This window comes from Schistosoma mansoni, chromosome W, assembly GCF_000237925.1.
Source record: "Schistosoma mansoni strain Puerto Rico chromosome W, complete genome".
Classification (NCBI taxonomy): domain Eukaryota; kingdom Metazoa; phylum Platyhelminthes; class Trematoda; order Strigeidida; family Schistosomatidae; genus Schistosoma; species Schistosoma mansoni.
In genome coordinates this window covers 51,103,144-51,117,644 of record NC_031502.1, presented here as the reverse complement: position 1 = coordinate 51,117,644, position 14,501 = coordinate 51,103,144, and the positions used below count along the sequence as shown (strand labels likewise).

Sequence of the window (14,501 nt, the reverse complement as noted above, 5' to 3'; positions counted from 1 at the left end):
TTTTCTTGAGTTCACCAACTGAAACTATTTAGGAGGAAACCATTGTAGTCAGAAAATAAATTAAAGTGATTAACTGTTAAATATCTCTTGAAGTCAGTCACTAGTGAGCATATGATTATATATCAGAAGGGGTTTTGTGGAGATTTCAGTATTTTCATAGTTGAATTCATGAGTCAATTGAAGCTAGTCCACTATGGAAAACCTGGAAGCACTGGACGGCCGTTTCGTCCTATTATGGGACTCCTCAGCAGTGCGCATCCATGATCCCACCTCGCAAGATTCGAATTCAGGACCTACCACTGCTGAGGAGTCCCATAATAGGACGAAACGGCAATCCAGTGCTTCCAGGTTTTCGATGGTGGTCTAGCTTTAATTGACTCATGATTTCAACTATATAAAATACTGAAATCTCCACAAAACCCCTTCTGATCTATAATTATGAAATCCCAATGAGTGTATTTAATTTTTACACATTTTAATAAAAGTCCATATAATGTAATAGGTCATTTCATTTAATTTTTTTTCAAGTGTCATATTCATTGTCTATTATTATTTATGTGTGGCGCATATATATCTGATGCCCCCTTGTACCATTATTTATGTGTTTAAATAAATATTATTTATGTAACTATAATTATCTAACTTCCTGTTTGGTTGTTTATTAGTCTTGGAACTTGTGATTATTTATGTTCATTCAGTGTATAAGGATGTATGTATTATGTAATATACATTACATTTTTATAATACATTCCAAGCGCCCTAAAATAATCGACTTTATAAGATGTAAGATTGACAGCTCTATGTGTTTGTTTATTCAGTTCAGTAAATAAATGTGTTATACAATACGTTTTAAAGACTAAATAAAATGATCATTAAATTCACTTAGCATTGTTTGTTTGAATCTTCCCATCGATGTGTTAGGACTGCAACTGGTCAGTCTCTAATTCAAACTAACAATACTAAGTGAATTTAAACTTCACCCCATCGCACAAGCAAGTGGCTATCAGGACTCAGTGGCCGAGTGGATAACGCGATGGCGTTTGAAGCGAGGGTACTGGGTTCGAGTCGCAGGGTGAACATCAACTCTGAGATGCAGGTATATCCAGCTGACGAGTCCCAAATAGGACGAAAAGCGCGTCCTGGATTCCACTGCTAGCCACTATCCATCTTTGCTTAAAATGATCATTGTTTTGTTATCAGTAAGTGAAACTAAAGTTAAATTGTTTGATAACAGATTATCGGGTGAATTTTGTCGGAAATAATCATTATTGTATCATTTTGTATTGATTGTTTGGATTTTTCTCCATTAATGTTCATGACTGCAACTGATCAGTCTCTTATTGTCATATGTGCATACTGTGCATATTGCCTTGATGTTGCCTTAATTCACAAGTATCATAAACAGTGATGGATGATGGCTAGCAGTGAAATACAGGACTCGCAATTAGTCCTATTTGGAACTAGTCAGCTGGATGCACCTGTATCCTAGAGTTGATGTTCACTCCGGGGCTCGAACCCAGTACCGTTCGTGTTCTGAATTTCACGGCTAGCCACCACCCAGGAATTATTATACTCTCCGATTTTTCAAAACTGATGTAAAAGATTAGAAATGCACTATCTTGAAAATTGATGTATATTACGATTTCAGACCACTAGATTCCAATTTAAGAGGTTAAAGTTAATATTCTCATCAAGAGATTTATGTGCTGTGAGCTCGATCCATATTTTTTTTAGAAACTTCTTAGTGAAACACCTATCTAGTTGTTTCTCTCTCTCCACGTGTATAAAAATTTATTCTGATAATCAGTAAACCTAGTTAAACACGATTCATTTTAACACGCCAACTGTATCGAAGTATTCTATGATAATTAAGAAAGTTCAAATGTTGTGGTCATAGAAAATAAATTCATTCATTCAAGTTATTTTCTGTCAGGGTAATGTTTTTAGTATAATTTAATACTAATTAGTAGTATTTATGTTGTACACTTATTGATTGTCAACTAATTAAACAGACTTCATTTTGCGATGTTTATATACTAGCTCCTTTATTATCCATTGTAAGGTCATGTACCTTGCCAATATCACTGCCATTTTAATTAAAATAATGATAATAAATGTTTTCTGTTGGCCTCAATTTTTGACTAGGATATAATTTAAAACCAATGCTGAACAAAATTTTGGTAAGATTTTGACCCCTAAGCTGCCAAAATTATACTTGTTTGAATGAATTTCTCTGTATAACGATCTTTATGGCTGATGATAGACACAAAACACTAGATACTAAGTACATGAACTAGCATTCATGATTTAGAAATTGTTTATTACAATAGCCAGCTAGTTAGCAAAACTTTGGTTTTATCAGAGGATAATATCAGGTAGAGTACTGTACAGTCTTTACACTATATGTCACCTATTCACTATGCACCTAACATTCCCTAGGCTTCAAATACTAACTATTTTTAACATTTAAATTAAATCTGCTCGAAAGTAAATGGAAACAGGCAAAAGCAGATATGTTAACACGCATATGAAGCAACTTAATTGCAGATTTTAGATAGTTTATGGTAATTGGCAGGAAACTCCAGAAATATGTTTCGAACCATTTTGTACTTGTCAGTAAGGTGTATCTGAAGTTTTGAAATAATTAATATTTCCTGGTAGATTCATACTCCTCTTCCTGACAAGCATCAACTATCACGAAATTCATATCCAAAGTTCTTTGTAGTCCATCTTGTACCATTTAACATCCTTAAATAATGCACATGAAGTTAAACCATTTAAACTCGTAGCCACATTGTAAAGTGGTCGACAGGATTTGACCAGAAATAACAGATATGACGAACAAGATATTAGTCACTATACCGTCATTGATCAGTTACCAGTTCAGACCATATCATCTTCCGTAGTAAACCTCGATAGACGAAAATCCAAGTAATGTGTCAAAAATATCCAGTGAATGTACACAGGATAATAATTAATAACTTTACCTATCGAATACCCTAAAACATTATTCTTTATTTAGAAAATGAGTCCTAAATAATCATTTTGTTATCTCATTATGAAAAAGAATTGATGGTTGTTTCTCATTCATTATCAATGAATTATTAATGTAAATCATAAAAATTGCCTCATTGAAATCCATATAAAACATTCAAAAAACATATGGAAAGTAATTTATGCATAATTCAAAAGTGGTCACAAGTAGTATCCTTTTTATTCTCCTAACATATAGAAATCATACGTTTTCATTTTAATTGCTCTCATCTAATTAATTACTCGCACACGCACACACTGCATTAAGAATTGGAAATACGAATAGGATGAATAACAACTAGGGACGATTGCTTAGGACAGGGTTTAATGAAGAGTACTGGTGGGCGGCCTATGCTCCTCAACGAGGGGTAACAGGCGTAAGTAAGTTAATAAGTAATCACTCACATTGCTGAAATATATTCTTTTAACGTAATTAATTACATATTAACTCATAAATAATTTTCTGGTTAGCGTTTTTTTAGCGATCCGACGGCCAAACACTATCAGCAACAAGTTACTGTGGGTGACAACAAACCAGATTTCAGCGGAGGAAGAAATCAGGAAGAAGCGCTGGAAATGGATTGGGCACACCTTGAGGAAATCACCCAATTGTGTCACAAGACAAGCCCTCACATGGAATCCTGAAGGTCAAAGGAGAAGAGGAAGACCAAAGAACACATTACGCCGAGAAATAGAGACAGACATGAGAAGAATGAACAAAAACTGGATAGAACTAGAAAGGAAGGCCCAGTACAGAGTAGGTTGGAGAATGCTGGTCGACGGCCTATACTCCATTGGGAATAAAAGGCGTAAGTAAGTAAGTAAGTAGCTCATAAATAAACACTTCTCCTAATTCATGAATATTTTATAGTATTTATTTTCATTCAATACGGACTAGAGAATACACTTGATGCTTTTTGCGATTCTATTACATTATATCCTACTTTGGTAGGTTACTGGTACAGATAAGTAAAACACTTCTTTTCTCTAACCAAGATTATTCATTATTTATGTTTTCAACTGGACGCCATAGTGATGTAATCAGTTTTTATTAGAAAAGAATTCATAATTAGTATTGTCCATTTTTTCTACCATATTTTCTGACAACCTGTAGTGTTAGTTACTATGTTAAACCCATATAACTTATTCTAGCTTCTGAACAGTCTAATTTATTCATTCTTCTTGAGAAGTCACGTTTTGACCTTGTCAATTATTTACTTATCAAACCTGACTGTTTTTTATTTGAGCGTATTTGTGCAATGTTTATCTTATTCATCACATGTCCGTAGCTTATTTTCGTTTGTTTTTATAAATATTGATTTACGCTTGATTAAATGGAGTTGGGTTTTCATGCCTTCTCCACTGCGCATAATTTCGCTTCACTTTCTTCTCTTCGCTTCCTTCGCTTCGTTCCTCTGATTGTTTGTACAGATCAGTGAGTGTACAAAATATATGTATTCGAAATCCATTCTCGTATTTGGCTTATTTAATTCCGTTATTCACTAACGCGATTTAAGTCAATAATTATATACGAGAATAGTCAAGATGTATATTTCGTTAGCAATCAATCATACGGTCTCATTGGAGTCAGATGAAGGGTCACCTAAAAGCCACAAACATTTAGATCAAAATAAGCATTATTAGTAGTACGTTAATAACTATAGCTGAAACTCTTAATGTTACAAATGATTAAAAGAATGAAAATACTTTTTAAATTGGTTGACTAACGAAATGGCATTTTTTGTCCAATCTTGGAAACAAAAATCTAAATTCCTAAGAAATATATATTCATATACATGTGACTGATTTTTTTGTTTTGGTAACTAAGGCTTAATTCTCTGTGAACGATTAAAAATGTTTACCTATGAACAATGTTGAAATTCCAATGATAATAATCTATTCAATCTGTAAACGAAATATTTATATATATGTTGATATGTTGTGCTACAAGTTTATTTGCTTTATGATTGTTGATAGCACAGTATCGAAGATAAACATCCTATAAACGTAAGGTTGTCTTATGTGTTTAGTTCTTTTAATAAATTTGAATATAGTAAGTAAGTAATATTTGAGGGAACAAAGTTTATTCAATGGTTTACTTCAAAGAAATTCACCAACTTCATAAACATCTACAACAACAAAGAATGGTTAAGATGAATGTTTGATTTATTATGACAGTCTAGAAGAGTATGTTATACGTAGAAAAATGAAACATACTAGAGTTGAGACAAACTCCGCCTGTAGCCCCTCTGAGGGCTACTGCCCGTCCCAAGCCTGGGAAAAGGAGAAGGATTGGGCATGGGGTTAGCGATTCAATCCTGTAGAAAACTGACTCGCTGAAAAAACGCTAACCAGAACTAATCAGAGTTGAGACATTTTCATTTCAATTTATGGTAAACTTATTGGACGATAAAGTCACATATAAATATTGGGATATATGTTTGGACGAGACTCTATTACCATAAAATTAACCTAATAATAAAAGTTAGTAGAAATAATTACCTAGCAGGTAAAATTGTTTCTAGGTTATTGTGACAACGTTTGTCAGTAGCTTACTAGAGATTTATTGTGTATTTTGCAAACGTTTGACAGTAATTACCTATTCAATGCATAAACGTCGCCTTTCATTCCTTATTATAGTCTTTATTATGGATCGAATTTAGTTAGAGAACGAGGAAAGACTGGAAAGCTAGTTTCTTCCGTTTTAAAATTCTTCAGCATCCACGACCCCACCGGGGGTCGTTATCTATTTCTAGGGTCTACTAACTGCCTGAATGACAGGTCTGTATAATAGATATCCAATCTACTACATTTAGTGTATTAGTTAAAATTCAAAGAATTTGTGAACTACAAAAATGTACTTATATTACATGACTAAAGGCCGAATTGTTCAAGCATGAATCAAAAGAGTCAACCACACACTTGTATATTTTCATTCGTCAAATGGTTAATACAAAGGGCAAATGAGCAACAATAAAAAATATTGAAATGAATAATTGTTAACTCATGTTTTTACCAAGTTCAATCCGTTAATCATAAACTCCATATCTTTTCTTTTACATAACATTCATAGATAAAAAAAACCCTGAAAATATTGACACATTCAAAATGAACTGTTCAAACTCTTTCTTCACTAAAAACAGTGAATAAGTGTTTTCTTTGGCTTACTTGCTCATGTTAAAGATTATAAACGTCATAGCTAAAACATAACAGTTGTATTACACCCCTAATCACTTCCTTGCTAGCTGAGTGTATATCTTACCTTTCATATATACTAGAGAACTTTGTTCATTGTAAAAATTAGTATGTTTATGATCAAAAACAGAAAATCGATTAATCTTTGTCTAAGATTCGCGTACACATCTATCTAGAAAAAAGTTACACAAACAAAGTAATCTTTACTTAAATGTTAATCCTTCTCAAGTTTGCCGGACAGCCCTACTTTTCTTCTTTTTTCTTGCCATTTTCATTCTATTTCAACTCATAATGTATTCCATTCACTAGTTAAGGTAAATTTATCAAAGTTTGGTTGATCGTTCTTTTTCATAGACTTCAAGTTGAGTAAAAAAAATCAGTAAAGGATTTCGTCAGAGCCAGTTTCTTTAAATGTAATCATTTATATTGAAAATATATGTCTTATTGAAATTCTGTCGCTTTATTTTCCAGTTAGCAGACAATAACTTCAAAACATAATATTATATTTTGAATTTATTTCACGGAGTAAAGATAAGCGTTTTAAAGAGTTAGTCAGATCATAAAAAGAGTCAGAAGACACAAAATGTACATTAATAATTTAAGTAATTATACTAAGTACTAACTTACTTGGGGGTGCAGCGGCCCCGTGACTTCCGAAGAATCTCGGCTTTCACCATGAAGTGTCATAATTCTTTCCTCAATTCTAAGGGGAGAGTTTAAGTGGTTTAATTTGTTTAATCTGGTTGAAGTATTTTAGCATATTTTTCTACTACGGGATGGGATTGCCGAACCTATGCTCAACCTTCCTCATTTACCCGGACTTGAGACGTGTAGTAACTCAGAAGAGCTACAGGCAGAGTTAGTCGTACTAATTAAGGGATGTAAAACTACAGTTACTAGCATTATGATGTAGGATGATGCATAGCACTTTACATGGAAACTATCTTTGTGGCTTAGAGTTAAGTTGGAATTTGACAATAAAATAATGATACATTTGTAATATCTTAATGGAAAGAAATTTGAACTTCTGTGAATACACGTAACTCGCTTCACAAGAATAAATGAATAAGAGCAATTATGAAGTCATAGCTTGATATGGATACTTGCAAACTCATTGATGTATATATATATATATTTGATTTCACAAGGGTGCTATGCAACTGTTCTTACTGTATGGATCAAAGTGTTTATTAACTGTATGTTTTTTCAGAGACTTTTTGTCATAATAACGAAATACATTCTATCTGTATGATTTACCCTCCCAATTACGTCAATTTCCCGTCTTTCATAATATTTCACAAAAGAAATATGCATCGTATTCTTAATGTAGAATAATGCAAAATACAGTTTCACAATATGTGATATGCATCAAATACAAAGCCAATCATTTAACTACTTTTTTAAAAAGAAAATTTCAATATTACTGAAAACATCTAAAATCTTACTACATAACAAAGTAAATTGAATAAGTAGTTTGTCCATTTTACATATACAACTTATATAGTTGAGATCATGGGTCAATTGAAGCTAGACCACTATGGAAATTCTGGAAGCGCCGGACGGCCGTTTCGTTCTATTGTGGGACTCCTCAGCACTTGGCACCCACGATTCCGCCTCGCGAGATTCGAACTCAGGATCTATCAGTCTCGCGCACGAGCGCTTAACCACTAGACCGCTGAGCCGGTATCCAATGGTGGTCTAGCTTCAATTGACTTATGATCTCAACTGTATGAAATTACTAAAATATCCACAAAAGCCCCCTTCTGATATGCAATCTACTCAAATATATTTATTAACTTAATTATATTATGTTGAGATATAAGAAAAGCTAACTAGAAAATTATCAGGAGAAGTCCACCAATGTAGCAACAGCCTCAGTAGCAGTAGGACTCAATATAAACAAAGGAAAAGGCAGGACTCTCCGATACAATACAACATGCACTAATCGAACTATACTTGACGGAGAAGCTTTGGAGGATGTGGAAACCTTTACATATCTGGGCAGCATCATTGATGAACACGGTGGATCAGATGCAGATGTGAGAGCGAGGATCGGCAAAGCAAGAACAGTATATTTACAACTGAAAAACATCTGGAACTCATAACAATTGTCAACCAACACCAAGATCAGAATTTTCAATGCAAGTGTCAAGACAGTTCTACTGTATGGGGAGGAGACGTGGAAAACTACGAAAGCCATTATCCAGAAGATACAAGTGTTTATTAACAGTTGTCAACGCAAGATACTTCGGATCCGTTGGCCAGACACTATCAGCAACAAGTTACTGTGGAGAGAACAAACCAGATTTCAGCGGAGGAAGAAATCAGGAGGAAGCGCTGGAAGTGGATAGGACACACATTGAGGAAGTCACCTAACTGCGTCACAAGACAAGCCCTCACATGGAATCCTGAAGGTCAAAGGAGAAGAGGAAGACCAAAGAACACATTAAACCGAGAAATGGAGACACGTGAGAAGAATGAACAAAAACTGGATAGAACTAGAAAGGAAGGCCCAGTACAGAGTAGGTTGGAGAATGCTGGTCGACGGCCTATACTCCATTGGGAGTAAAAGGCGTAAGTAAGTAAGTAACTAGAAATTATATATATAAATATTGGTGTTACAGCTCAATCGATGCATTTGGGGTGATAACAATGATTACTTAGTGAATGTTTAATCAATTCTTTTTTCATAAATCAACATTATTATAACACTAATATTTGAACGAAGAACATTCTTTTCGATAAATTCTCCTCAGGTTCTACAATTCATATATCCAAATTAATAATCCAGAAAAATGATCGGGTTAAAGGTGAAGTACATCGTTTACAGTATGTAAATTTACGATTGCCAAATCAAATAGAATAAAATCGTTAATGGTGATATGACAATTTTATTCTATTTGGTTTGACAATCCTAAATTTACATGCTTTAAATGATGTACTTAGCCCTTGACTTGACCATTTTGTCGGATTATTAATTTGAAGATATGAATTGTAGAACCTGGGAAGAATTTATCGAAAAGAATATTATTCGTCCAAAGAACATCATTATGTTTACAAAATACTATACTAAAGAGAACAATAATTTCAATGTATACGTTTAAAGGGAAAGAATAGCCAAAACACAATTTGTGTAATGTATGTATCGTTTACTTCAAATTCATTCGCTAAGACTTTATAAATATAATTTTTCCTATTTAATATCTCCCATCAATTCGGCGCCCAAATCCTGTGAAACTATTCGATTTTATTTAAATGAAAGTTCTTATAAATCTTTCAATTTGGCTTATAATAATCGTCATATACAATTAAATATGCTCATAGGTAACGATATATATATATATATATATATATATATATATATATATATATATATAACCTACATTATATCATTGTTAAATTTTATTTTAGTTTTTATTATGATTATCTGTAAAAAACAAAAAAAACTTCTGTTTGTCGGCATTTTACAAAGTTGATAAAATAAAAAGGGTAATATCTGTAAACATAAGAAAAAAAAGTAAATATTTGAAGTGACAAGCGGTTATATCTATAAAAGTAGTCTAGAAAACAGTTGTTCACATTATATACATATATATATAGCGAGAGAGAGAGAGGGAGAGGGAGAGCGAAAAGGTGAGGGAGAGGGAGAGCGAAAAGGTGAGGGAGAGGGAGAGAGAGAAGCGGAGGGAGAGGGGAAAAGAGAGGGAGAGGGAGAGTTTATCTACGGTAAATTATCTCATGTTTCCTTTAGAACATATAAACAAAGAAAACAACATGCATCGAATTATTTTTAACTTTAAGGTAAATAAAACATGTGGTTTATCAGGAATATTGTTATCTGTTCTGTTAATTATCTTACTGTGATTAGTGTGTACAATAGGTGTATATTTACAATTAGCTTCAAATAACAAAATAACATTGGAATTACTTAAAATTCATAGGGTCTAATTCGAAATTTAATCAAATATATAGTTCGTGTAGATAATTGATGATTTTTATAAGTTATAATTGTGTAATATAGACGTATAGCTTTCAGCTGAAGATGAAATTAAGAGAAGATACTTGAAGTGGATAGGACATATGATGCAGAAATAATCAAACTGCATTACGAGTCAAGAGCTAACATGAAATCCTGAGAGATGTAAAAGAGAACGGTGAAAAAAAACACTGCGGTGGGAATTGGAAGCAGATATCAAAAGGATGAATAACAGCTGAAAACAACTGCAAAGGATTGCCCAGGACAAAGCTGAATGTAGAATACTGGTGGGCGACCTGTGATCCTCCACGATGTCTAACAGGTATAAACAAGTGAGTGGCCAAATCAAAACATGGCACCAGTACTTGAAGTCACTAACTTCTAGTCTGAGCCACGTTGGTAGATGCATACTACTTGGTTTGGGTCCACGTGACTATCGTAACCAATGGTTGGAGACTCTAGGTGATATGGTTCAGAATCGATCACAATGGCTTAGGTGTATACACTCTTTATCTTCCCTTAAACCTTGAGATTAAAATTGCTTCATATCTGTCTTTCTTCCTGTGCTATATCCTTATATACAATCTTTCTTTTACATATTACCGCCACTGAACTAACTACTTCTATGAATTCGGTGTTCATCTTGTTGTGCTAATGAGGTATGACAACTTGGACCGATGCATATGTACGCCTGGTCCTACGTTGTAGCTGACTGACTGATCATATATATTTATAGATACTGACATATACATTTAGCTGACAATTTTCATTTACATATAAGCTCAAGTTCAGTCATAAATGTTCCAGTTTCTGTAATTAATTTTTGGAAACGAGAAAAAATCTATGGAACATAATGAAAGACTAGATAACTTCTTGTTACTGATTTCCAGTACAGTGTGTTCAACCATATCAGTGCAAAAAAGTTCTTAAGTAACTATTCGTACTAAATATATACTGTTAGTACACGTATAAATGTCACAAATTAATCAAAAGGAGATTAAATATTCATCAGTTCCCTCGATATTACAGGTAAACGCTGCTAACGAGTGACACACGGTATTAGATGTACGTTCAGTGTCTTCTGTCAACTACCTTCAACCACCATCTTATATCTTAACATAGTATATGGGACATTGAGTCACTTAAACGAGTGGTGATCAATCAATTGCAAACAATAATTATTTATGACCACCTCAACGACAGAAATAAATAATTTTATCAAAATAGTTCCATTTATGAATTACGAATAAACCCAGAACAAAATTTGAGGCAGAATAACATAAATGCATTTTATCTCATGGTCTCTTCTCAGCTACTTACAACCGTATTTGTCTAACGATACTAAATAGCAGACATTTGTAACTGAGAAATAAGAATGGAAACGATTACCAGTTTATATATAAGTAACTGAAAAGTAAATCCAGAGTGTAGTTACCTATAATTCAAAAATTGATAGGATAGAGTACATAGTAGTTATAGTACATTCAAAATGTAGAACAAGTACTGCTGAGAAGTCCCATACAAGGACAAAACAGCCTTACAAAACCTCTAGATTGAACTGGCTTAAAGTGGTTTATGATTCCAATAAATTCAAGAACTAGATTAATGAAAATATCAACTTAAAGTATATGAAATAACATTTAGCTAATAGAATATTCCTTAACAAAAACGAAAATAAGAATAATAATATTCATAGTAAACGACAATAATTTTATTAGTTCAGGACGATCTAAATCAACTGATAACTAACATTCTCAAAAAATACAAATTCGATCTTAATATTTCTATAGCAGCCGACCTAGAGAAAGGTCAGTAGTTTGTATCTGTTTCCGAATTTCGGAAAATTTACGTACAACGATGCTTATCCTACTGTCGTTTAAACGTGGGGCTAAAAAAGGTCAAAGACTAACAATAAAGAACAGTTTTAAATATCTAAGTATATCATATATCATGAAGCATTTGTTCTTCAAGAAGCACTGAGTAATATAATTTAACTTGTTACATGCAGATATATTATTACTGCTAAGAATCAATAAAGACATTATTTTTTATTCTGCTAACTATCATTCTGACTTATGAACGGGTAATTAGATTCGTTTTCGATGTGGATAATTTATACCTAGTAAAATCCATTAATCATGATATAACTTTGTCTCCATATTAAAGATTAGTTCAACTTAACTAAATATAACAGTCCATAGTAATCATCTAAAGTCATTGAGATTGATTAGGACTTCCATACTTGTTTGATGATATGTACTTCAACTGTGATTTTAAAAAAACAACCGAATTTATTAAAAGCAAAGATGAATAGTGGCTAGCAGTGGAATCCAGGACGCGAGTTTCATCCTATTTTATTACTCGTCAGCTGAATGTACTTGCATCTCAGAGTTGTTGTTTACTCTGGGACTCGAACCCAGTACCTTTCGCTCCAAATGCCATCGCACCCTGGATTCCACTGCTAGCCACTATCCATCTTTGCTTATAATGCTTGTAAATTAAGGCAATATCGAGGCAATACGCACAGTATGCACATATGGCCAATAAGAGACTGACCATTTGCAGTCCTAAGCATCAATGGGAAGATTCAAACAAACAATACTAAGTAAATTCAAACTGAATTTATTGTTTGTTTTGTTAGTTTTATATCATCCATTTGGATGTAGTTTAATATTGAAATCTGAACAGTTTTGTAAAGTGTGATAAGATAGATAAATCAGGCTGTATATATATTATACAATTTTATTGATAAACATATACATCAGAAGTGTCAATTACTGTTATCATTAAATGCTTACATTAAATATCTGATGCATTCTGATAGGTAATGTCATTCTAAAGAATAAACTACATCTTTTTGTGTTAAGTAAATGCATGAAAATTATCTGATTTATGTACCTATATTCATTGATTGATTATATTTTATAGGAACATCTGAGAAACGGAACTGATGATAGTATACTTGATGGACAACCTTTGAGGGACGTTAAAATGACCTCAAGAATGTCCACTTACTTGCAAGGGCTAAATGAAACTCATAAACCTGTGTGAATAATGAAGAATATGATTTATAGTCGATAGTTAGAGTCATGAATTAGATTCAAGGTTCTCATCACGAACTGACATCAGTTAAAATCCTAAAACACTCTTTAATCAAACGAATGAATGGATTTCACGCCAAATCCAAGACCTATTATTCCTAAACCTAATTGACTCGACCATAAATTATAGCCTCACCACGAAACTCAATAAACCATTTATGTATACACAACTTAGTTTGTATGAAAATTTAATATCATAACTATAAACTAAAGACCATAATTATATGTTTCTCTTGTGACATATCATTATTATAATGCTATATACAGTCTACTAGATGACAGAAAGTAGCTTAATTAAGTTTGAACATATTATTCTGTCGACTGGTAAGGTAAACACTACCTATTCTAGAACTTCTATATAGTCTTCAATAATCAATATGACTACTTATTCTGTTGTTTAACTAGTCAATGAGAACTATTCAATCATTGAATTCATTTAGTATTGTTTGTTTGAATCTTCCCATTGATGTTTAGGATGGCAATTGATCAGTCGCTTATTGACATATGTGCATACTGTGCGTATTGCCTCGATATTGCCTTAATTCACAAGAATTATAAGCAAAGATGGATAGTGGCTAGCAGTGGAATCCAGGACGCGCTTTTCGTCCTATTTAGGACTCGTCAGCTGGATGTACCTGCATCTCAGAGTTGATGTTCACTCTGGGACTCGAACCCAGTACCTTTCGCTTCAAACGCCATCGCGTTATCCACTCGGTCACTGAGTCCTGACAATTCAATCATTATTCTAGCATTGTTTAAAACTAGTCAAAACAATATTTTTTTTAAAAATTATATCTTTAAATTATGGAACCAAGTGTGCTGTCATTTGATATTTCCACAACCCTATACAAAACAAGTTTTTGTGTAGTGAATGACTATATTTAATGTAGATTTATGCTGTTGAGTACAATGCGTTTAATGAACTCTATCAAATCATTTATATCCGTTGTATAATCTATAAAAATGAATAAAAAACAAAGTAAAAGAACTGTCATGCTATTTGGTCTATTATCAACTATTCAAAAAAATTCTCAATATGAATATGTACAGAAAATGTGAACTTCAAATAAATGACAACATACATTTTGTTGGGATTCAGTTTTTTTTCAATGAATTAGGATGGAGAACGGAAATATACAATTCTTCTAGAGTTTCTATGACAACATGATATTGTCTAGCGGAATGAAATATGATTT

General features: G+C 32.9%; 1 non-coding gene across 1 annotated transcript; it reads right to left on the bottom strand.

Moving 5' to 3' along the window:
- Nucleotides 1-13,960: 13,960 nt before the first annotated feature.
- On the bottom strand, nt 13,961-14,027 carry Smp_tRNA_01315_Gln_TTG.1.1. The gene has a single exon. It is a non-coding gene (tRNA).
- Between the last annotated feature and the right edge of the window lie 474 nt (nt 14,028-14,501).